This window comes from Oryx dammah, unplaced genomic scaffold (assembly GCF_014754425.2).
Source record: "Oryx dammah isolate SB20612 unplaced genomic scaffold, SCBI_Odam_1.1 HiC_scaffold_10, whole genome shotgun sequence".
NCBI classification, from domain to species: domain Eukaryota; kingdom Metazoa; phylum Chordata; class Mammalia; order Artiodactyla; family Bovidae; genus Oryx; species Oryx dammah.
The window spans coordinates 79825739-79847957 of NW_024070194.1; the positions used below are offsets into that span (position 1 = coordinate 79825739).

Sequence of the window (22219 nt, forward strand, 5' to 3'; positions counted from 1 at the left end):
GAAGAAAAGTTATGACCAACCTAGATAGCATATTCAAAAGCAGAGACATTACTTTGCCGACTAAGGTACGTCTAGTCAAGGCTCTGGTTTTTCCAGTAGTCATGTATAGATGTGAGAGTTGGACTGTGAAGAAGGCTGAGCGCCGAAGAATTGATGCTTTTGAACTGTGGTGTTGGAGAAGACTCTTGAGAGTCCCTTGGACTGCAAGGAGATCCAACCAGTCCATTCTGAAGGAGATCAGCACTGGGATTTCTTTGGAGGGAATGATGCTGAAGCTGAAACTCCAGTACTTTGGCCACCTCATGTGAAGAGTTGACTCGTTGGAAAAGAGTTTGATGCTGGGAGGGATTGGGGGCAAGAGGAGAAGGGGACGACAGAGGATGAGATGGCTGGATGGCATCACTGCCTCGATGGACGTGAGTCTGAGTGAACTCCGGGAGTTGGTGATGGACAGGGAGGCCTGGCGTGCTGCGATTCATGGGATTGCAAAGAGTTGGACACGACTGAGCGACTGAACTGAACTGAAGTCATGTCTATGTCATTTCTTTAAAGGATGTGCTTTACCCTCTCCCCTCCTGTTTCACTCTCCTGCCCTCACCTTTTCCTTTGGTAACCATCAGTGTGTTTCCTATGTCTGTGAGTATAATTCTATTTTGTAAATTCATTTATATCCTTTTTTTAGATCCACATATGAGTGATATCATATGAATTTTGTCTTTGTTTGACTTCTTTTAGTATGATAATCTCTAGGTCCATCCATGTATCTGCAAATGGCATTATTTGTTGATTTTTATGGTGAGTAATTTTCCATTCTTTATATACACCACATCTTCTTTATTTATTCATCTGTAAATGGACACTTAGGTTGTTTCCATGTTTTGGTCATTGCAAATAGTGCTGCTGTGAACATTAGAGTGCATGTATCTTTTGAAATTTTCTCCTATGCCAAGTAAAACACTACCGAGCAATTCTATCAAGCTTCTCTTTCCATTGTCTGCAAATAATTTGACTTCTAGCTATTCCCCTTCAAACTTATCTCTTCTTCTCAGAGGCACATAAGTGCAAACACTTCAAGCTGATAACTTGTCTCATGCTTTCTTGAGAGGAGAGGAAACACCACTGGGAAGATTCCTGACATTTTATCACAAATCTCCAAACCAGCTGGTGTCTGAGTCCTGTTTCTCTTTCATCGTTCCTATTTCTTAAAGAGAATAAAAAACAAATTGTACCTTGAATCCCATTCTTCCTAACCTCCAAATTGATTTGTTTGCTTGGTTATTCCCTCTCACTTTATTGGATCATTCCTGTTAATATGCAAAACTCCACTAGGATTGTCATTACAATTATAGTATCAAACATGAATTGTTTTGACCCTAGGACTTCTATAGTTACTCTACTTTTCTTATTTTGCAGACTTTTAAAATGAAACTTCTCTAAAGAGTTGTCTGGGTTATACCTCCTTCTACTTTCCAATAACTGGTTAATACATTCCCACCTGGTTTTGCCTCTCAAATGCCCCTGATGTGGATTTCCCCATCTGCTCCCCATCTCTCAGTTGTTAATCGTCTTCATGTAACATTTGCCTCAGTTTTCTCTCCCACTGACCTGTGTGCTGGAATAACCTTCTCTCAACCATCTCTACAGCTTGTGTTCTTCTCTTCACTCAGCATCCTTTTCCTATGTTGTCTTAGTGAAACGGAGCAGGATCCAGGGGCTGGGGATGCGGTGGGAAGCCCTTCTGGGTACAGATCCTTTCCTTGATCCCTGTTCCTTGTTTATAGGAAATTTCCAAGTGGCTCAGTGGTAAAGAATCTACCTGGCAATGTAGGAGACACAGGAGATATGGGATCACAGGTTTGATGCCTCAGTCGGGAAGATCCCCTGGAGAAGGAAGTGGCAACCCACTCCAGTATTCTTGCCTGGGGAATCCCATGGACAGAGGAGCCTGGCAGGCTACAGTCCACGGGATCGCAAAGAGTTGGACACGACTTAGAAACCAAGCAACAACAGCCTCCTAGACCTTCCCTGAGTTCCAAAGGGCAGATTCAAACATTTGCTAATCAGGAAAGAGAGGGGATACAGAAACAAAAGGGGGAGCATGTGGAATCTGAAAAATTTATATCACGAACTTATTTACAAAACAGAAATAGACTCATAGACATAGGAAACAAACTTATAGCTAGCAAAGAGGATGCCTTTGGGGGAGATAAGTTAGGAATTTGGGATTAACATACATACACTAGGGCAGAAAGTGAAGAGGAACTAAAGAGCCTCTTGATGAAAGTGAAAGAGGAGAGTGAAAAAGTTGGCTGAAAGTTCAGCATTCAGAAAATGAAGATCATGGCATCTGGTCCCATCACTTCATGGCAAATAGATGTGGAAATAGTGGAAACAGTGGCTGATTTTATTTTTCTGGGCTGCAAAATCACTGCAGATGGTGATTGCAGCCATGCAATTAAAAGATGCTTACTCCTTGGAAAGAAAGTTATGACCAACCTAGATAGCATATTCAAAAGCAGAGACATTACTTTTCCAACAAAGGTCCGATTATTCAAGGCTATGGTTTTTCCAGTGGTCATGTATGGATGTGAGAGTTGGACTATAAAGAAAGCTGAGTGCTGAAGAATTGATGCTTTTGAACTGTGGTGTTGGATAAGACTCTTGAGAGTCCCTTGGACTGCAAGGAGATCCAACCAGTCCATCCTAAAGGAGATCGGTCCTGGGTGTTCATTGGAAGGACTGATGTTGAAACTGAAACTCTAATACTTTGGACACCTGATATGAAGAGCTGATTCATTTGAAAAGACCCTGATGCTGGGTAAGATTGAGGGCAGGAGGAGAAGGGGACGACAGAGAATGAGATGGTTGGATGGCATCACCAACTCAATGGAGATGAGTTTGGCTGGGCTCCAGGAGTTATTGGACAGGGAGGCCTAGCATGCTGCGGTTCATGGGATGGCAAAGAGTCAGACACGGTTGAGTGACTGAACTGAACTACTGCTTATAAAATAGATCAACAAGGACCTACTGTATAGCAGAGGGAACTATACTCAATATCTTGTATTAAACTATAAAGGAGAAGACTGAAAATGAATTATATATATAATATAATTGCTTCAGCTTCAGCATCAGTCCTTCCAATGAATAATCATGATTGATTTTCTGGTTTGAACTCCTTGCAGTCCAAGGGACTTTTAAGAGTCTTCTCCAACACCGCAGTTTGAAAGCATCAATTTTTTGGTGCTCAGTCTTCTTCATGGTTCAACTTTCACATCCATACATGACTACTGGAAAAAGCATAGCTTTGACTATATGAACCTTTGCCAACAAAATGATGTTTCTGATTTTTATTACGCTGTCTAGGTTTGTCATAGCTTTTCCTCAAAGGAGCAAATGTCTTTTAATTTCATGGTTGTGATCACCATCTGCAGTGAGTTTGGAGCCTAAGAAAATAAAGTCCGACACTGTTTCCATTGTTTCCCCATCTATTTGCCATGAAGTGATGGGACTGGATGCCATGATCTTAGTTTTCTGAAAGTTGAGTTTTAATCCAGCTTTTGTACTCTCCTCTTTCACCTTCATCAAGACGCTCTTTACTTCCTCTTCACTTTCTGCCATAAGGGTGGTGTCATCTGCATATCTGAGGTTATTGATATTTCTCCCAGCAATCTTGATTCCAGCTTGTGCTTCACCCAGCCTGGCATGTCGTATGATGTACTCTTCAGGATGAGCAGGATTTCTGGAGCCCCACACTATTACGTCACCACCAGAAGAGGATTTTCACACAATGGAAGATAAAGAAGACTCTGACCTCCCTCCCCAAATGATTCTCCCTTTAAAAACTTTCATGGTAGAGTGGAATCTTTGGAGTTGGTTTTGGTTGAGCAAACTTTCCATGCCTGCTAGCACTTGTCTCTTGAGTATTGGCTTTTGAGCAGTGAACAGCTGAACATGAGCTAAGTAACATTACTCATCTCTCGTTGGATGTATCCAGCCATCCATAGGTTGACAAAGCTTTTATTTTATATGTAGCACAGACTTTTATGCTGAAGTGTGGACTGTCACATTCACACTTTCTTAATTGGCATCTGCACTTGGTTGTCAATAGCAGTGCAAAATTGATGTATTCAAAGTGGAAGTCTAGATTTTTCCCCCCAACCCAATTCTTCCATTTCCTCCCTATTTCAAAGAAAGGTATGCCCAGTTGTTCACAGTTCAGCAGGAGTCTTTGACAATTCACCATCTTATCTGGCATAGCTAATCTGTTACCAGATTTTGACACTCAGTTCAGTTCACTTGCTCAATCATGTCTGACTCTTGTTAACCCCAGGGACTGCAGCATGCCACACTTCCCTGTCCATCACCAATTGCCAGAGTTTCCTCAAACTCATATCCATTGAGTCAATGATGCCATAAAACTATCTCATCCTCTGTCATCCCCTTCTCCTCCTGCCTTCAATCTTTCCCAGCATCAGGGTCTTTTCCAGTGAGTCAATTCTTAACATCAGGTGGCCAAAGTTTTGGAATTTCAGCTTCAGCATCAATCCTTCCCATGAATATTCAGGACTGATTTCCTTTAAGGTCGACTGTTTGATCTCCTTGCAGTCCAAGGGACTCTCAAGAGTCTTCTCCAACACCACAGTTAAAAAGCATTAATTTAGACTTTACTCCACAGCAAGTCTCCTGAGTTTGCCTCTCTCCAGTCTATTTCCCCTGGTTCAGTTCAGTTCAGTTCAGTTGCTCAGTCGTGTCCGACACTTTGCAACCCCATGAATCACAGCACGCCAGGCCTCCCTGTCCATCACCAACCCCTGGAATTCACTCAGACTCACATCCATCTCATCAATGATGCCATCCAGCCATCTCATCCTCTGTCATCCCCTTCTCCTCCTGCCCCCAACCCCTCCCAGCATCAAAATCTTTTCCAATGAGTCAACTCTTCGCATGAGGTGGCCAAAGTCCTAGAGTTTCAGCTTTAGCATCATTCCCTCCAAAGAAATCCCAGGGCTGATCTCCTTCAGAATGGACTGGTTGGATCTCCTTGCAGTCCAAGGGACTTACAAGAGTCTTCTCCAACACCACAGTTCAAAAGCATCAATTCTTTGGGGCTCAGCTTTCTTCACAGTCCAGCTCTCACATCCATACATGACCACTGGAAAAAGCATAACCTCGACGAGACGGACCTTAGTTGGCAAAGTAATGTCTCTGCTTTTGAATATGCTATCTAGGTTGGTCATAACTTTTCTTCCAAGGAGTAAGCATCTTTTAATTTCATGGCTGCAGTCACCATCTGCAGTGATTTTGGGGCCCCAAAAAATAAAGTCTGACACTGTCTCCAGTGTTTCCCCATCTATTTCCCATGAAGTGATGGGACCAGATGCCATGATCTTCGTTAGAGGGATCTTTAAAAAAATGCAAATCAGATCATGCCACTCCCTTACTTATCACTTTTTGGTAGTTTCCTACTACATTTGGAATAAAGCTTAAAATGTTCATCTAGGATCCTACAAGATTCATGCATTTCTTATGCTTCAACCTGTTCCTGGGCAATGTTCTTTGTACATTCATTTTTGTTCAGTTTCCTGAACACAAGATCTCTCACTGGCACCTTTCCCTTAGCTGTCTCCTCTGCTTAGACATTCCCCAAATCTTTGCAACCTGTCTGTTTTTCATCCTTTAGGTGCCAGCTTGAAACTGTGCACCTCAGATTGGGATTTGAACCAATGTCCTTTTAATTACAATCACTCACCTGGTGTCTGGACTTCCTGAGGCTCAGATTCTTTGTGTCTCAGCAAAGAAGGAATTCATCCAGAGGCAAAGTGATAGGCAAGAAGTAGTTTTATTAATGTAAGGTGGTTGTGAGAGATGCAAGTAGGCAAGTGAAGGGGCTCAGCCCCAAGGATTAAGTGGACTACACTTTATAATCAAAGGAAAGTTAGGGAAGGGGAAAAGACCTCCCTCTTCCTCCTTTGTATTGGGCAGGAGAGTATCTGACTCTGTGAGGTCAAACTAGGATTATCATAGCGCTTATTCAAATCAGTAGAAGGATGGTGACATTCTTCTTTCACTTAATGGCCTGGGGCATATCTCATTCTTTTATTTATAGCTTTATAGTTAAGCAAGCCTGCTTTGTTCCACGACATCCCTATAGTTTTCTTGAGTGATTGTTAATTTACAGTGGTCTCCCCACGTCTCCTAGGCTTCCCACTCTGTAGGCCCCTGCTGGGACTGCCACAAGTCCCTGTGTACTTCTACAACTATCTTACTCTGTCCGTATGAAAGTGATTACTTATGTCTTCAGAGAGCCCTTCCTGTCCATTTGATGTAAGTCAGTTCCTTCTCCTCCTTCTCCCTCATAGTACAAATTAAAATTTGAAAGGGTATGTTCATTTTTGTTTTCTTGTTATAATCTCCTCTATTAGTTAATGAACTACCTGAGGCTTACCTGTGGTGGTAACATCACAATCCCCAGAATCTAGCTCATTGTATGGCACATGGGTGCTCAAAAACTATTTGATGAGAGACTGATTAATTTTTTTTGGAGCATGGCTTTTAGCAGCAAAAAGTTGGCCACAATGTAAAAGTCAATTAATTTAATGATGAAGTATAGGGCAATCCACATGAAGCCTTTGTAAAGAGAGAAGTAAAATTATATATGCTGATATGGGCAACATATCTAATAAATTGTTAAATGGTAAAAGTCATTGATAAACCTGATACTAGTTCCAATTTTTTTTTAAATGCATGTTCACATTTATTGTCTCTCTTTCTCTCTATGTCAACTTCCAGGATTTCTACAGATTTCTTCCAGGGAATGGCAATATGGAGTGAAAAGAATTTCTTATCTCATCCGTTTCTGAACTATTAGATTTTAAAATTATTATAGTTTGTAAATTATCCTTTTATAACATCTTAGTTTGAAAACAAAGACATTTTGAGGTGGATTACAAAATAATATGACACTATATTCATTGCCTACAAATATTTATCATCCATGTACCAGCTGCTGCTAGAGGCTTCATATACAGCAGGATTCATCTGTTCCCCATAACTGAATTAAAAAAAAAAAAAAAAACAAACAGTAAATATTACTAGGGTTTTCCTCAGAGAGAGAGTGGTAGGATGATAGTTGGATTTCGTGCTTTCTTATTTTCAACCTTTTATGGTAATTATGATCGGTGTTGTAATTAAGTTATTTTAAAAGACATTTGTCAGACACGACTGAGCAACTGCACTTTGCACTTTCACTTTTCACTTTCATGCATTGGAGAAGGAAATGGCAACCCACTCCAGTGTTCTTGCCTGGAGAATCCCAGGGACGGGGGAGCCTGGTGGGCTGCCATCTATGGGTTGCACAGAGTCGGACACAATTGAAGTGACTTAGCAGCAGCCTGGCAAAAGTACTCATTAGTTGTTGTAGAACCCTTTACTTGGCAAGGGGCATACTTTTCACTTAAAGTCATTAATTGTGTAAATACCTTTGGTATAGAGGAAGTTATACAAATGTGTAGTACTTACAACTTTATAACTATGCAACAGTTCCCTGTAGGAAACTCAAAACTCAATCTTGCTTTTCTTTGCCTAGAGACTGAACTTCTTTAACATGGCTTTAGTGACATGCTTATCTTGGAAAGTGAGTGTCCAGTGAGATTCAAGGTCTCTTGTTAGTTAATATTTGTAACACATCTGAGGGTATTTATGGAAACTGTAGGTAGTTAGAATAGAGAAAAGGAGTCCAAAATGGCAGTGGCTAAAAGGGAAAGAAAGGGAAAAGCCTGCAAAAAGGGAACAAAGGAAAAGTTCATGTACCAGAGTGAGAACATCAGGTGAAATAAACATGCTTCCTTCCTGGCTAACCCTAATTTACACAGGGCAGGCTCAGAGGAGAGGAGACAAAACACATAAAAAGAGGGAGCCAAGACTGGTTGAGGCCTCTCCTTTGAGGTTGGCCTGTCCTCACACCTTGAGGTGTGCTATCCTTTGTTTACTGAATAAAATTCTGAGCTGTAACTCAGTTGTAACACTGGTCCACCATTTAAAACCTTTGTTGCAGTGACACAGAAGTGAGGAAATTACACACTCTCCTAACAGAAACCATTTTAAATCCAAAATGGCAAAACTCTTGAGGTGATAGAAGCTGAGTTCTAAGTGAAGTGTGTCTGAAACCATGTAACTCAGATTGGGACTTGAATCCTGCCAAAATCTAGATTGGTACTCATGGTCTTCCAACTGAGATCACACACCTAGTTTCAGGACTTAATGAAGCCTGATTCTTGATGTCTTATGGCAGAAAGAATTCAGTGAGAGACAAAGTGATGGGTAAGAAGTGGATTTATTTAGAGAGAAACTCACTGCACAGATAGGGCCATCTCAGAAGGCAGGAGCAGCCCAGGAAGCAAACTCCACAGACAAGAGTGGGGGCTGCCACAGAAGGTAAGTGTGGCCATGACATGTGCTGTGGTTAGCTTTTATGAGTTGGGTAATTTCATAGGATAATGTGTGGGAGGAGTATTCCAACTCTTTTGTGGGGAAGGAGCAGAGATTTCCAGGACTTGGGCCCCTGTGCACATTTTGGTCCTTAATGGTTGGCCTTAGAGCTCTCATGGTGCTGGTGGGCGTGCCAGTTAGCTTGCTGGTGTGTTACAGTGAGCATGTACTGAGGCTCAAGGTCTAGTCATCTTGGACCTGTTTGGTTCTAATCAGTTTTGTCCTCAGGCTATGTCATTCTTTTAAAATTTGTGCCCTGTCCTCTTCCTTCCTGTTTCATGTCCGTTGGGCCTCTGGGAGACAGAAGGAATGTCATAGTCTTGTGAGGAAAGAAGGTAAAAATGTGCTGTAGGAAAGGGAAAACCTAAAAGAGTGGGAAGGAGAGGAAAAGCCATCCAGGGAACCTCATATACTGAAGTTGTGATTCTTCTTTTATTGAGAGTGTGAAAGTTGGAAGAGAAAACAGACAATTGTCAGATTTGGGAGCTGTTCAACTAGAGAAAGAAGAGCAGACAAAATCAAAAGTTAACAGCAAGAAAGAAATCACTAAGATCAGGGCAGAAATAAATGGAATAGAAACGAAGAAAACAATAGAATACATCAATGAAGCTAAAAACTATTTCTTTGAGAAGTTAAAATTGATAAAACTCTAGGGATGAGACTCATCAAGAAAAAAAGGGAGAGGACCCAAATCAATAAAATTAGAAATGGAAAAATTAGAAATTACAGCAGACACCACAGAAATACAAAGAACCATAAGAGATCTGGGAGCTGTTGCTTTAAGGAAAGACAAAGTGCTGAATTTCTGCAAATGTATTTGTGACCAACTCATAGATGCTCAGTTACCTGCCTGTTAACTTTCTACCAGGATACTTGATTGATTGTGTCATACCCTGCTTGATTCCTAGAAGCATTTCAGGTGCCATCTTCCACTTGATCTGAGGTTAACAATATCTCTTGGAATTTAGAATCTCTCACGTAGTCTTGCTTTCTGAAAATATTTCATTGCTGGGATTCCTAATAGAACATGTAGTAAAATATAAATGAGTTGTCAGTCATCTCTGAAATGGTAATATATTCTCCAGCTTTCTATTCAGATATGTTTCTTTGGGCTTGTTTCTTTTAGGTCTGTTACTAGATATTCTCAGAAGAATTGCCTCCACTTACGCTTCCTGAAAATTAAATTGGAGATTTGTTCAGAGATATGTCTGCCATAAATTACCATTCCACTTAAAAAATGCCTGGCAATTCTTGGAAATATATTCACGTAAAAATAACTCCCTGCACTGAACATGGGCTAATGGGTACAATTCCTGCAATATAGTTCATACCCTCAGCACTGCTGAAAATCACTTGGTCCATAGCTCAGTTATAGGACTGTTGTGACTTCTTGACAAAAGATATTGTTTGTTCACCATAATTACCAAGCTGCTTCTCCCCTATAGACATGGTGTGTTGAATTCTGTGACTTCCTTGTCACTTGGGATGGATCCTTTAAATACTCAGCACGTCCTCACTTATTTTCCCTGCCAGTGTAAAGCTGTCAGAAATATTTTTTTTTCAAAAATCATTCATTCATTTATTTGTCTAATAGACAAGCATAACAGGTACAGTATACAATGGGATAATCCAAAATGGTTATCAAGCCCATTCCTGTCACCTGGGGTGCTTCTAGTCTAACAAGGGAGATGGGCTGATGAATAAATAAGGGTGAACTGGAGAAGACTCTTGAGAGTTCCTTGGACTACATGGAGATCAAACCAGTCAATCTTAACAGAAATCAACCCTGAATATTCATTGGAAGGCCTGATGCTGAAGCTGAAGCTCCAGCACTTTGGCCACCTGGTGTGAGGAGCTGACCCACTGGAAACACTCACAACAAAAAGTAATACAGTAGAGGTCCTGACTTAGACTCCAGGACATCCCTCCAGAATGTTCTTGGCTTTCTTCACTGTGAGGTATGTGCATTCAGAAGCTTCATAAAAAGGGTTTCACTTGGATCAAGACAAAACCTTCCAAAGACCGGGGCAGGAAAGTGGTTCAGACAGAGACAGACCAGGTGGAGCAGCAGCTTGAGCAAAGACAGCAAGTCAGGACCAAGGGGTCTCCAAGAAAATTGCTTTAATGAGGCCCATGGCTCACCCACCAAATGCCTTTTTAAAGAATTTGTCTTTGCTTTATCACCAGCCCACAGGCTTTAGATAGAAAGATGGTTTATGCAAAATGATTATAAGTCTTTGGTTTAGCACCAGCGTCTTGTTTGATGCTGTACTTTTTCAAATACTTTTTTAGAAGGATCAGTGGGTGGTTTGTGCCTGCTCAGACCACTCCCTGAATGTGTTGCTGCTCTCATGGTTCAGGCCGCTGTGGAAGCAGAGAATTTAGGGTATCTGTCCAGGACTTAGAGGTGAGATCTGGAACAAGAGTTAAAAGTTTTAAAGTCATCTTGAAAGGAGTCATGGCTAACAGCAGCAAGATAGACCAATACAGTGAGAAAAAGTAGGGAGAGTGATGCTGAATGTTGAACTCCACTGTTGTGTAAGGGAAAGGCAAATGAATTGGGCCTGCAATTGATCTCTCTGAAGGAGGAGCAAAAGCAGGAGAAAGTGAGATGTGGGAGACACCAAATGCAGCCCATCTGCTCCCAGTGATGCTGAGGGGCCAGGAAAGGTGAGGACCAGGTCCCACTGCTTTTGCTAAATAGGGAATCAAAATCACCTCTACGAGAAGTAGAGTATCAAAGGATCAGGGAGTAGATGATACAGAATGAGGTGTCCTCAGAGAAAACTGTGCTTCTGTGGAGCTTGATGACAGAGGGAAGGACAAGTAGAGAGATGACCAGATGGGGTTTTGGAGCAAACTGGGAACTCAGTTATAGCATAAAAGGAAATGGAGCGTGCTAGTGCCTCTGGCTCATCACTTCCCCTCTGCAGCATCGCACATGCAGTCAGAACCTGCTTCTCAGTAGTCATAGGTGGTTTCTCTATTCTTCTTGAAGCATTTACTATAAGTTTTTCCCCTTTGCTTTGATTGGACCTGAGACAAACTCTAAATTCAAGGAGGTTTATTTTCAGACATACACTTTTCCCCACTCCTCATCTTTGATCCAAGATCAGACAATGAAATAATAGAAGTCTTGGGTGGCTTATTTTAGTGGCCATCTTCCCTTTAGGCACACTCCACCCTGAACCTTCTGCCTCCCACTGTTCATGCCTCGGAATAGGTTTTTCTCTCCCCTTTCTTCCTCTGCCCACGCTTCAACCTCAAAATAAAAATTTCTCTTACCCAGGGCCCCTTTTGCACTATTTGCTCTGTGATAACAGTTGCATTGGTTCTGTGTAAGATGCCAGGGCTTAATAATGGCATGAGGTGATTTGTATCATCATCTTGGTCCTCAAAGCCTTGAGCCAAGGTTTCAGGAATTTCCTCCAGAAGCAGAGGAGGAAGTTCTAGGGTACAGTTTTCTTTGTGCCTTAGCAGGAGGCAGGCTCCTTTAACTGTCATGGGTGGGCTGTTGGGAAGCTGGAGTAGAGAGCTATTCTGCAGAAAGAAGCTCCTTAGCTAAATTCCCTGACAGCTCCTTCCTTAACTTCTTCAAACTTATGCTTGTTAGTTTGCTTGTAACCTGGGCATGGAGAGACCCCTGCCCCACCCTCCTCCTGATTTATATTATCATCTACTTTGCAAGTTAATTGGAGGTGGGGGAGGGAATGAGCCATTCAGTCTTACTGGTATTTTTCCTGAGGCAGTTTTGGGTTCATGCCAGCCCACAGTGGCTTCCCTGGGTGGCTCAGAAGGTAAAGAATCAACCTGCAATGTGGAAGACCTAGGTTCAGTCCCTGGTTTGGGAAGATCCCTTGGAGAAGGAAACGGCTACCCACTCCAGTATTCTTGGCTGGAGTATCCCATAGACAGAGGAGTCTGGCGGGCTACTGTCCATGGGGTGGAAAACAGTTGGTCATGACTGAGCGACTTTCACTAGCCCCTAAGGTCCTCAGAAGTGACTTTGTAACAGTCTCTGGAAATTAAGGGAAAAGGAATGCTTTATTTCAGTCTCTCCTGAAGCCTCAGCAAGGAATGCAGGAGAGAGTTGCTTGTCTTTCCCTAAGAAATCCTCATCTTTCCATTATTCACCATCTCTCTGTATATGGTCCCAGGAAAAGTAGAATTAGGCACAGTGCCAGCAGCATCTACTATGCAATGAACCCTTCACTTGTTCAGCCACTCAGTCGTGTCTGAGTCTTTGTGATCCCATGGACTGCAGCCCACCAGGCTTCCCTGTCCTTCACCATCTCCTGGAGTTTACTCAAAGTCTTGTCCATTGAGTCAGTGATGCCATGCAACCTTCTCATACCCTCATCCCCTTCTCCTCCTGCCTTCAATAGTTCCAGCATCAGGGACTTTTCCAATGAGTCAACTGTTTGCATCAGGTGGCCAGAGTATTGGAGCTTCAGCATCAATCCTTCCAGCAATTATTCAGGGTTGATTTCCTTTAGGATTGACTGGTTTGATCTCCTTGTTGTCCAAGGGACTCTCAAGAGTTTCTCCAGCACCATGGTTTGAAAGCTTCAATTATTTCACACTCAGCCTTCTTATGGTGCAACTCTCACATCCATACATGACTACTGGAAAAACCATGGCTTTGACTATATGGACCTTTATAGGCAAAGCAATGTCTCTGCTTTTTAATATGCTGTCTCGGTTTTTCATTGCTTTTCTTCCAAGAACCCTTCATAGTCTGTACAGAATCTAGCTTGTGGTGATTTTGAAGTCATCTTTAATCCTACCTCCTAAGGATGGCAAAAGTAAAAACTTCACATAAGCCAGGTTTTAGGAAAAACAAAGGAGTGGCTTAGTGGGAACTTTTTTCTTCCAATTGCAATGAAGACTTGGAAGTTATGTGAGTTTTAAATTTAGAGTGTAAGTGCTCACACCTTGAAGAGTCTAGTACCGCTCTTTGATTTGTGAGGGCATCTGGTGTAGATTCCAAATGCAAGAGCAATTTGATATAGCCATCTGTCCCCAAGAAATACAACCTGGCAGAAAGATGAAGCAAAAATAACACCTGCTTGAACTAAGACTTGTGAAATAGGCATAAATTCTGTTACATAGAGTATTCTGTGAAGAAGACAGCAGAAGACATCTTACAGAAATGTTCAGAGGTACTTGAGTAGCCCAGGGGTTGACTGCGGGCAAGCTGGAACATACTTCTACAAATAATTGGTTCATTCAGCCCAAGTTGCCTATTGTCAACTCTACTGCAGCTCAACTAGGAATGCTCTTGAGGCCTTTGCAGTGGTCTCATTCTGTAAGTTCAGTTCCAGGGGCCACATTCTAATACGTGCATTGTGGTGAGCAGACAGAGATCTGAGAACATGGCCTGGATCTTTATTCCTCTGTATATCCTTCTACTTCCATGCTTTATGTTTGGTTGCCGAAAGCTCTAAGACCTGGGTTTTACCTGCATGGCTTTGTATGTTCCTTTGCTACCTGGCTCAAGGTAAATTTTACCCCTTGGGTTTAACCAACTTCTCTCTGCTTTGTGATCATAGCGTAATGCTGCGACTAAGCTGAATCTTGAAGCCTCTTTAATATGCAGTTCATCAGGAATTAGAAGAGGGACTTTCAGTGATGGATGGGGTCAGGCATAGATTGGCCCAAATATAGTCATCCTTCAGTATCCATGGGGGATTGGATCCAAGACTTCTAAGTGTGCTCAAGTCTCGTAACAGTGGAGTATTTGTATATAGCCTGCACACATCTTCCTGCTTACCGAAAATCATCTTTAGTTATGGTGCCTAACCGGAGAAGGCAATGGCATCCCACTCCAGTACTCTTGCCTGGAAAATCCCATGGATGGAGGGGCCTGGTAGGCTGCAGTCCATGGGGTTGCTAGGAGTCGGACACGGCTGAGCGACTTCACTTTCACTTTTCACTTTCATGCATTGGAGAAGGAAACGGCAACCCACTCCAGTGTTATTGCCTGGAGAATCCCAGGGACGCAGGAGCCTGGTGGGCTGCCATCTATGGGGTCGCACAGAGTCGGACACGACTGAAGCAACTTAGCAGCAGCAGCAGCAGTGCCTAATGCAATGTAAATGCTATGTAAATAGTTTCCAGCATGCAGCAAATACAAGTTTTTCTTTCTGGAACTTTTGAATTTTTTTATGAATATTTTTGATCCATGGTTGGTTGAATTCACAGATACAGAACCACAGACATGGAAGGCTGACTATCTAATTTCAGCAAAGTGGCTTGGATAGAAACAGAGAACAGGAAAGGACAAGGCACTTCCTATGATTCCTTTTTTTTTTTTTTTTTTTTGTCTTTTTGCAGAGTGGGAACCAGGTTTATCTCTGCACTGCATCTACCCAGCAGGTAGTTTTTTAAGCAGAATATTCTCCTTCTTTTAATTCTCTTATAGAAGTACTATAGTACTTCTCTCCCCTACCTTGACCACGTTCCCAGTGGGGATCCCCCACTGGGATCTTAACACAGCTGAAGCAGGTTGGCAGTTTAGAATCTGGATATCTGGGTGGTGGTGTGGAGGGATTTCTCCCTGACCTTGATTTAAAGCTTGCCTGGGTCTGTAATCACTTGAGGACATGCCCTGACAAGCTTTTCAGAAATTTGTCAGGGGAAGGTTTCAGTCAAGAGACTTGGTATCTATTGTGACAAAACACTTATCATTAATAGATCCCAGCCTTTTTGTTGGAGACACATTTTTCTCTGGTCCCTTGCTTGAAGTTCCTTTGCAGTTCTCCGTTTAGTATGACTCAGAGTATCTGCATTAGCCTGGAAGCTGCTGCCATAAGGCATCAGTGATATAAGATCACATTCAATGAAGGCAGTGATTCCTTTAATTTGTGTCTGTTTAGAGAAAACAGATATTGTAGTTTTTCTTTCCTGTAAATAGCACTGTCTTTGGTTTGTGCATCACTCCTCCCCTCCCCCCACCCAAGACCAGTGTGTTAGAGTCAACTCACTTTCAGCTATTATTAAAACTTAAATTATGTAAATATATAATTAAATAAAACTTATTTGAAAAAGTAATAAACACTCAAAACTCACCACTTACCCATCAGTTTACTGCATTTTACTATTGATGGGGAAACAGTGGAAACAGTGTCAGACTTTATTTTTGGGGGCTCCAAAATCGCTGCAGATGGTGATTTCAGCCATGAAATTAAAAGATGCTTACTTCTTGGAAGGAAAGTTATGACCAACCTAGATAGCATATTCAAAAGCAGAGACATTACTTTGCCAACAAAGGTCCGTCTAGTCAAGGCTATGGTTTTTCCTGTGGTCATGTATGGATGTGAGAGTTGGACTGTGAAGAAGGCTGAGTGCCGAAGAATTGATGCTTTTGAACTGTGGTGTTGGAGAAGACTCTTGAGAGTCCCTTGGACTGCAAGGAGATCCAACCAGTCCATTCTGAAGGAGATCAGCCCTGGGATTTCTTTGGAGGGAATGATGCTGAAGCTGAAACTCCAGTACTTTGGCCACCTCATGCGAAGAGTTGACTCATTGGGAAAGACTCTGATGCTGGGAGGGATTGGGGGCAGGAGGAGAAGGAGACGACCGAGGATGAGATGGCTGGATGGCATCACTGACTCGATGGCCGTGAGTCTGAGTGAACTCTGGGAGTTGGTGATGGACAGGGAGGCCTAGCATGCTGCGATTCATGGGGTCGCAAAGAGTTGGACACGACTGAGCGACTGAACTGAACTGAACTGAACTGATGCTCTTGTGGTAGTCATGTCTATTGTATGCACTGGGGAAATACTGTATGCTTGTGTGTTACTGCCTATACTTTTTTCTTTTTTTTGAGAGTCACTTAAATATTTACCAGGATGCCACTATAGATGTACACACACAAAGGCACTCTCTCTTTTGTATATATCCAAATGCTTTCTATAACCATGCAGAGCAGGAATCAGTTCTATTTTATAAATGAGAAACTGAGACTTAGAGAGTTTAAGTAACTTGCCCAAGGGACCATTCTCATTCTTCAGTTCTCCTAACTCCCCAAAATTGAAAATAAGTAAGCCAAGGGAAAGGTTTCCCTGGTGGCTCAGCAGTAAAGAATCTGCCTGCCATGCAAGAGACGTGCGTTCAATCCCTGGGTCTGGAAGATCCTCTGGAGAAGGGAATGGCTACCCACTCCAGTATTCTTGCTAGGGAATTCCATGGACAGAGGAACCTGGCAGGCTACAGCCCATGGGGTCGCAAAGAGTAGGACACGATTCAGTGGCTAACACTTTCACTTTCTTTCAGAGTTCCATGCAGAGGGTACAACCAGTGCAAGTGAGCTTATGCTTGCTGTTTCTGAGGGCAGCAAGGGTACTCTTGAGGCTGAAGTTGAAAGAGGGAGGGGGGGAAACTTGAAGAGGTCCTAGAAGAAGGACTAGATCACTAACTACCTTTATGAAAGCAAGGCAAGTAATTTTTCTCTCTCTGTCTCATTTTTCTGATCTGTAGAAGGGGTCACATCACACTTAAGGTAAGAGTAAAGGATGGTGATACATGTGAATTTGCTGTGATAGGTAAGTCACTGTTAATAAAGTTAAGCCAACACTGTGGTTCCATCAGTACTCTTTTCTTTTGACACACACAAACACACACACACACACACACATATATATATGTACATATATAATTTTAAGGAATAATAATTATTTCTTGCCATTTTTAGCAGCTGTACCATGAATGGTTTGAAAACCTTTAAATGTACTCATATGTCAGTTCAGTTCAGTCACTCAGTCGTGTCCGACTCTTTGTGACCCCATGAATCACAGCACGCCAGGCCTCCCTGTCCATCACCAACTCCCAGAGTTCACTCAGACTCGCGTCCATTGAGTCAGTGATGCCATCCAGCCATCTCATCCTCAGTTGTTCCCTTCTCCTCCTGCCCTCAATCCCTCCCAGCATCAGAGTCTTTTCCAATGAGTCAACTCTTCACATGAGGTGGCCAAAACACTCATATTTAGACCTGTATAAAATCCACAGTGCAATGAAGCCTAAATTCACCTGGGATTGTTAGCATCTGTCTTTAGATGTCTTCTTGGCAGTGTGGTGAACCCAATAGGATACTCTTCTGTGACACTTTCCAGATGGCCGCTATGGATCCACAAAAAAATAATGAAACATATTCTGTAATTTGAAAATCAAAGTTGTCTAAGTTTTAACCAGACATTCATTACTCATAAAATAGGTTATTAAGTCCTCTTATCCCCATTTCGATTATATAGGCATCTCTTGGAATATGGTTAAAGGTATAACATTAAAGTACTGGGCTTGTCTGGTAGCTCAGATGGTAAAGAATCTGCCTGCAATGCAGGAGACCTGTATTTGATCCCTGGATTAGGAAGATCCCCTGGATTGGAGAAGGGAATGGCAACCCACTCTAGTATTCTTGCCTGGAGAATTCCATGGACAGAAGAGCCCAGTGGGCTACAGTCCATGGAGTTGCAAAGAGTTGGACATGACTAAGCATGGGGCTATATGTGGGTGAAACTACAATTTTAAGATTTTTCTTAAAAAGGAGTAAGGTCTCAACCAAGGGGACAGTGTTTGCTCCATTGGACCATGGAAGCAAGACATGAAATGAGATGAGGCTAGAGTTAGGACAGATGTAGCAGGTTTGTGTCATGTGGAGGGGACAGAATATTGCATAACAGTAAATATTCACTGAATATCTACTGTGTCCCAGCTGGCAGCTACTGTGGGCTGCGTGTGTGTGCTTAGTCACTCAGTTGTTTCTGACCTTTTTTGACCCTATGGACTTTAGCCTGCCAGGTTCCTCTGTCCATGGAATTTTCCAGGCAAGAATACTTGAGTGGGTTGCTGTTCTCTCTAAATCATCCCAGTCTACTTCTTCCTTGCCTTTCTTTTCCATCAAAGTTGGAAAGATCCAACTTTTTAGCTTTCTTTCCAGTTAGACATGGGCATCTGTATGTTGAATGAGCTTCTGGAAAAGACATTTTTAAATTAGTAGACTCATTGGGCATACCCCATAGTCTTTCTGTATTTTGGTTTCTCTTTTCTTTATCTTGCTGGACTGGAGCCATGGTCCCTGTGAGAAGATCAGCAATTTTTCAGTCATGACATGACAAGCATCATGATAAAGGTCTGTGTACAAAGAATGGAGGATGGACAGATGGGTGGAACAAAGTTCTCTGGACCCCTGTGACTGAGAGACAGATTGGGTGGCTCAGTCCATTTCAGGACTCAGTTCTTTCTGATCTGTAGGCTGATCCCTGAGCTGCCCTTTGGAAGTTTTGACATGATATACAGATATGCTACTTTTTCCAACAATGATTTTGGTGGTGTTTTGCCATATTGGACATACTCTTGCAAGCAACAACACATGATCGTATTGACCGAAGTTTTGTTGAAGCCAACTTTTTCAAAGTTATTGCCAGAAAGTTTTTGCTGTTTCAAACACTTTTCTCTGCTACTTTATGAACTTTTTTTTTCTTCTCACTGTTAGGATATTAATTTTATGTCATCCTAGTGTTAGACCAATTCTTTATAAAATGAAACATTTTCAACATTTCCATATCTGGAGAGAATCATCATTTTTACTCAGAGACTTGATACTTTTTCCAAGGAAATATACTCAGAGGGGAATTGAAAGACTGGAAGAGAACTTGATAAACTTGAGAAGCTGACAAAATAGATGCTGGATTGAGCTGAGCAAGCACATTTTACCACAGCAATTTTGAAGCTGAAACGTTGAAATTCTTTGCTCACTGTCGCTCATCACCAAACTTTTTGTTTGCGTTTATTGTTGTAATCCTAGAAATCATATGTGAGTATTCTAGGGTACAGTGATAATTTAAATAATATAAATATGGTTATATGTTAATTTTCCAACTTGGAGGGGAAAAATGGATTGTCTAATTATGAAAGAATTTTTTACAACCTTTCCTAGAATAATTTATTAATGTCAGGATTTCTTATAATGACTATAGAATACAGACCAGAAAAATATCTAAGGGTTATGGTATTTGGAGACTAATACAATTAATTGAAGCTATAACTGTGTGTTTTGAAAGCCAGAAGATTCCATGAAAGCCAAATGAATCTAGCATAATGTGAAGACACTGATATTAAAGAAAATGTTCATTTGAAGCTAAACTGCATTTAGTTCAGTTTCGCATGCATTTGTTCAATTTATTCCTTTATTCAACTGTAAGTGTAAGAGAGTTCAGGTAAGAAGGACTGGGAAACTGCCAAGCAGTTGTGACTACACGTCTCTAAGCTTCCTTCTTGCTTCTTGCATATGGTCCTGCTTTCCAATCACAGAGAATGCAGCCCATCTGTTATTGACTTCTCTGCTCATATATCAATACACCAAGCTCCTGAAAACCAACAACCTTTGATGTCATATATTCCACCTGATCTAGGTCTTGGCAGCTCCAGATACGCCCTGTGTTTCGCTTGTGTATTCACTGGTTTTCTTTCTTACCTTCTTGCCTTAACCCACAGAAACGATCAAGTCTCCCCACTATTTGTATTTCCCTTCCAGCTACTGCCCTCTTTTCTTCCAAACATCTTAAAATACTCTCATTTTTTCACATTCTCTGTCTAGCCCAGGACAAGTCTTTTTCTCGTTCACCCTCCCAGAACTCCATTTGTAAGCCCCCCAGTGACAGTTATTAGCAACTGTGAAAAAATAGCCTAAACATCCAACCAAATCATTTAAATCTGCAGTCCACCTGACCTCCCAAGATTCTCCATCACTGTTTTCCTTTTCAGATCTCCCCTGACTATCCCCTTGTGGTTCTCTTCACTCTCTTTTGGATGGGGTATTCTCTCCCTCTATAATTGTATACAGCCCAATAATTCTCATGGTGCTCTCTACAATGTTGGTCACCAAATCTATGTTTCCAGCTTCTCCCTTGAGCATCAAAGCTATAGCTTAAAAATATAAGCTAAGCTTAAAAGCTATAGCTTAAAAAAAAACCCCAAACTGGATTTATTTCGCACCTGACTCTTGTTTTGGAAGCTGCTCTGCAATCCTCAATCTCAGCAGTGACAGCCTCAATACAAAGAATTAAACAAGCTTCCATATTGTAATGTAGAAATACAACAGTAATATCAGGAATAGCCCTTTAAATTAAAGTTTAAACCAGTGAAAACCTATGTTGTCTATATTTTTGGTCCATTCTGAGATTCTTGTAGTTGGTTGTGTCATTGTAGATTATCGAGAGGATACTGGCATCTACTGTTTATTTTTTACCTTTTTGTGGGATTTAAATTATGATTTCATTGTAGAATTGCCATTGATTGATAGACTTCATATTTGCCAAAATTTTACATCATGATTTGATTCATGCTTTGAATGGCAATTGGCACAGTTAGAAGATTTTTATAGATGAAAAGTTCTTAGCTTGAGTAAGTGTGTTAAATAAGGAGATGAAAGAGCTGTTTTGGCCTTCAAGATCTTTGAGAGCCTCATGTTAAATGAGACCCAATTGACAGAATGCTTCTAACTCTTCTCTCTTACTGAGAGTTATAAAATTGTATTTTAAATTAAAAAAATCAGCCCCAGAGTTAATAAATTTGACTTAATTTAGGTTGTCATATATAAAATGATACTTGGGTATATTGCTTGATACCTGTTGTATCAATACTATTATTTGTCCCATTTTTCACAGTTTGGCAAAAAGGAAAATGCAGACAACTAAGGAAACTATACCTACTCTCGCTCTTTAAGAATTTCTCACAAGTTTATTTTCTAGTTACAAACAAGGAATTTCAGTATCAATATCTCTGGCTGCAACCATGCCTACTCTCTTTAGCTTTGTGTGATTACTGAGGACCTTCTTTGAGACTGTAGTCATCATAGGAGTTAGCACACTGTAATTCAGTTTCTGATTTATAGTCAGGCTTCCTACTGGACTGAAAGCTCCTCTTGAGAGCAGATGCTATTTATTACTGAATCCACAATGCCTGATACAGAGTTCCCAGGAATAACTTTAATAATGAATGAATGAGGATATGAATCAAAAGTTAGACTCAGAGTGGCTCCCCTTCTGTTATCCTATCTAAGTTTTGTGTGAGAGATAAGGAATGATACTCTCAAAGTACTGTCATCCATATGTTATTGATTCTAAGGTACATATAGTTTCACATTTTAATATCCTTGAAATCAAGGTGTATCTTATAAGCAACGACATGTCATAGTTTGGTGTGTCATAGCAGGATGATTGTATGACTCACAACTGATGGTGTCTGAAATTTAGTGAAGTGAGAGGTGAACAGAGCTCTTCAAAGGAGAACAGGATAAGAGGCATTAGGTGGGTTAGAGTAGGAATGAGGGGGAGGGCTGCAGTGTTAGGATGGTAAGTGTGGGCATCATTGAGAAGATGGGGTCTGAGGAAGACTAGAAGGAGGTGATGAAGGCAATGTCTGCAGGGAGAATTTTCCAAGAAGGAGGAATAGGTATTACAACAGCATTAGTGCATTTGACATCATGATAGAGTTATGAATCATGACATCATGAGTGTATTTGACATTCATGACAGAACCCATCATGAATGAACTGCAGCTGAGCACGAGGGAGAGTGGTAGGAGATGATCTCAGAGAGAAGGGGGGTTTGGGGCAAAGTAGATCATGTAAGGTTCTGAAAGTCATGGTGAAGATTTAAGACTCTTGCTCTGAGTGACATATGAGGACCATGCAGAGTCTGAGCAGAAATTTGACATGACTTGATTTTTCATT

General features: G+C 41.4%; 1 protein-coding gene across 2 annotated transcripts in view; it reads left to right on the top strand.

The window, feature by feature from the left end:
- The window catches only part of PAK5 (p21 (RAC1) activated kinase 5), a 415486-nt gene that overhangs the window by 49317 nt on the left and 343950 nt on the right, over nucleotides 1-22219 (top strand). The window contains exon 2 of one of the 2 annotated variants that reach the window (XM_040248309.1): nucleotides 9614-9754. The exons of the other annotated variant lie outside the window; for it this stretch is intronic. The gene's annotated coding sequence lies outside the window, so the exon portion shown is untranslated. The remainder of the gene's footprint in view (nucleotides 1-9613; nucleotides 9755-22219) is intronic. 2 annotated transcript variants of the gene reach the window in all.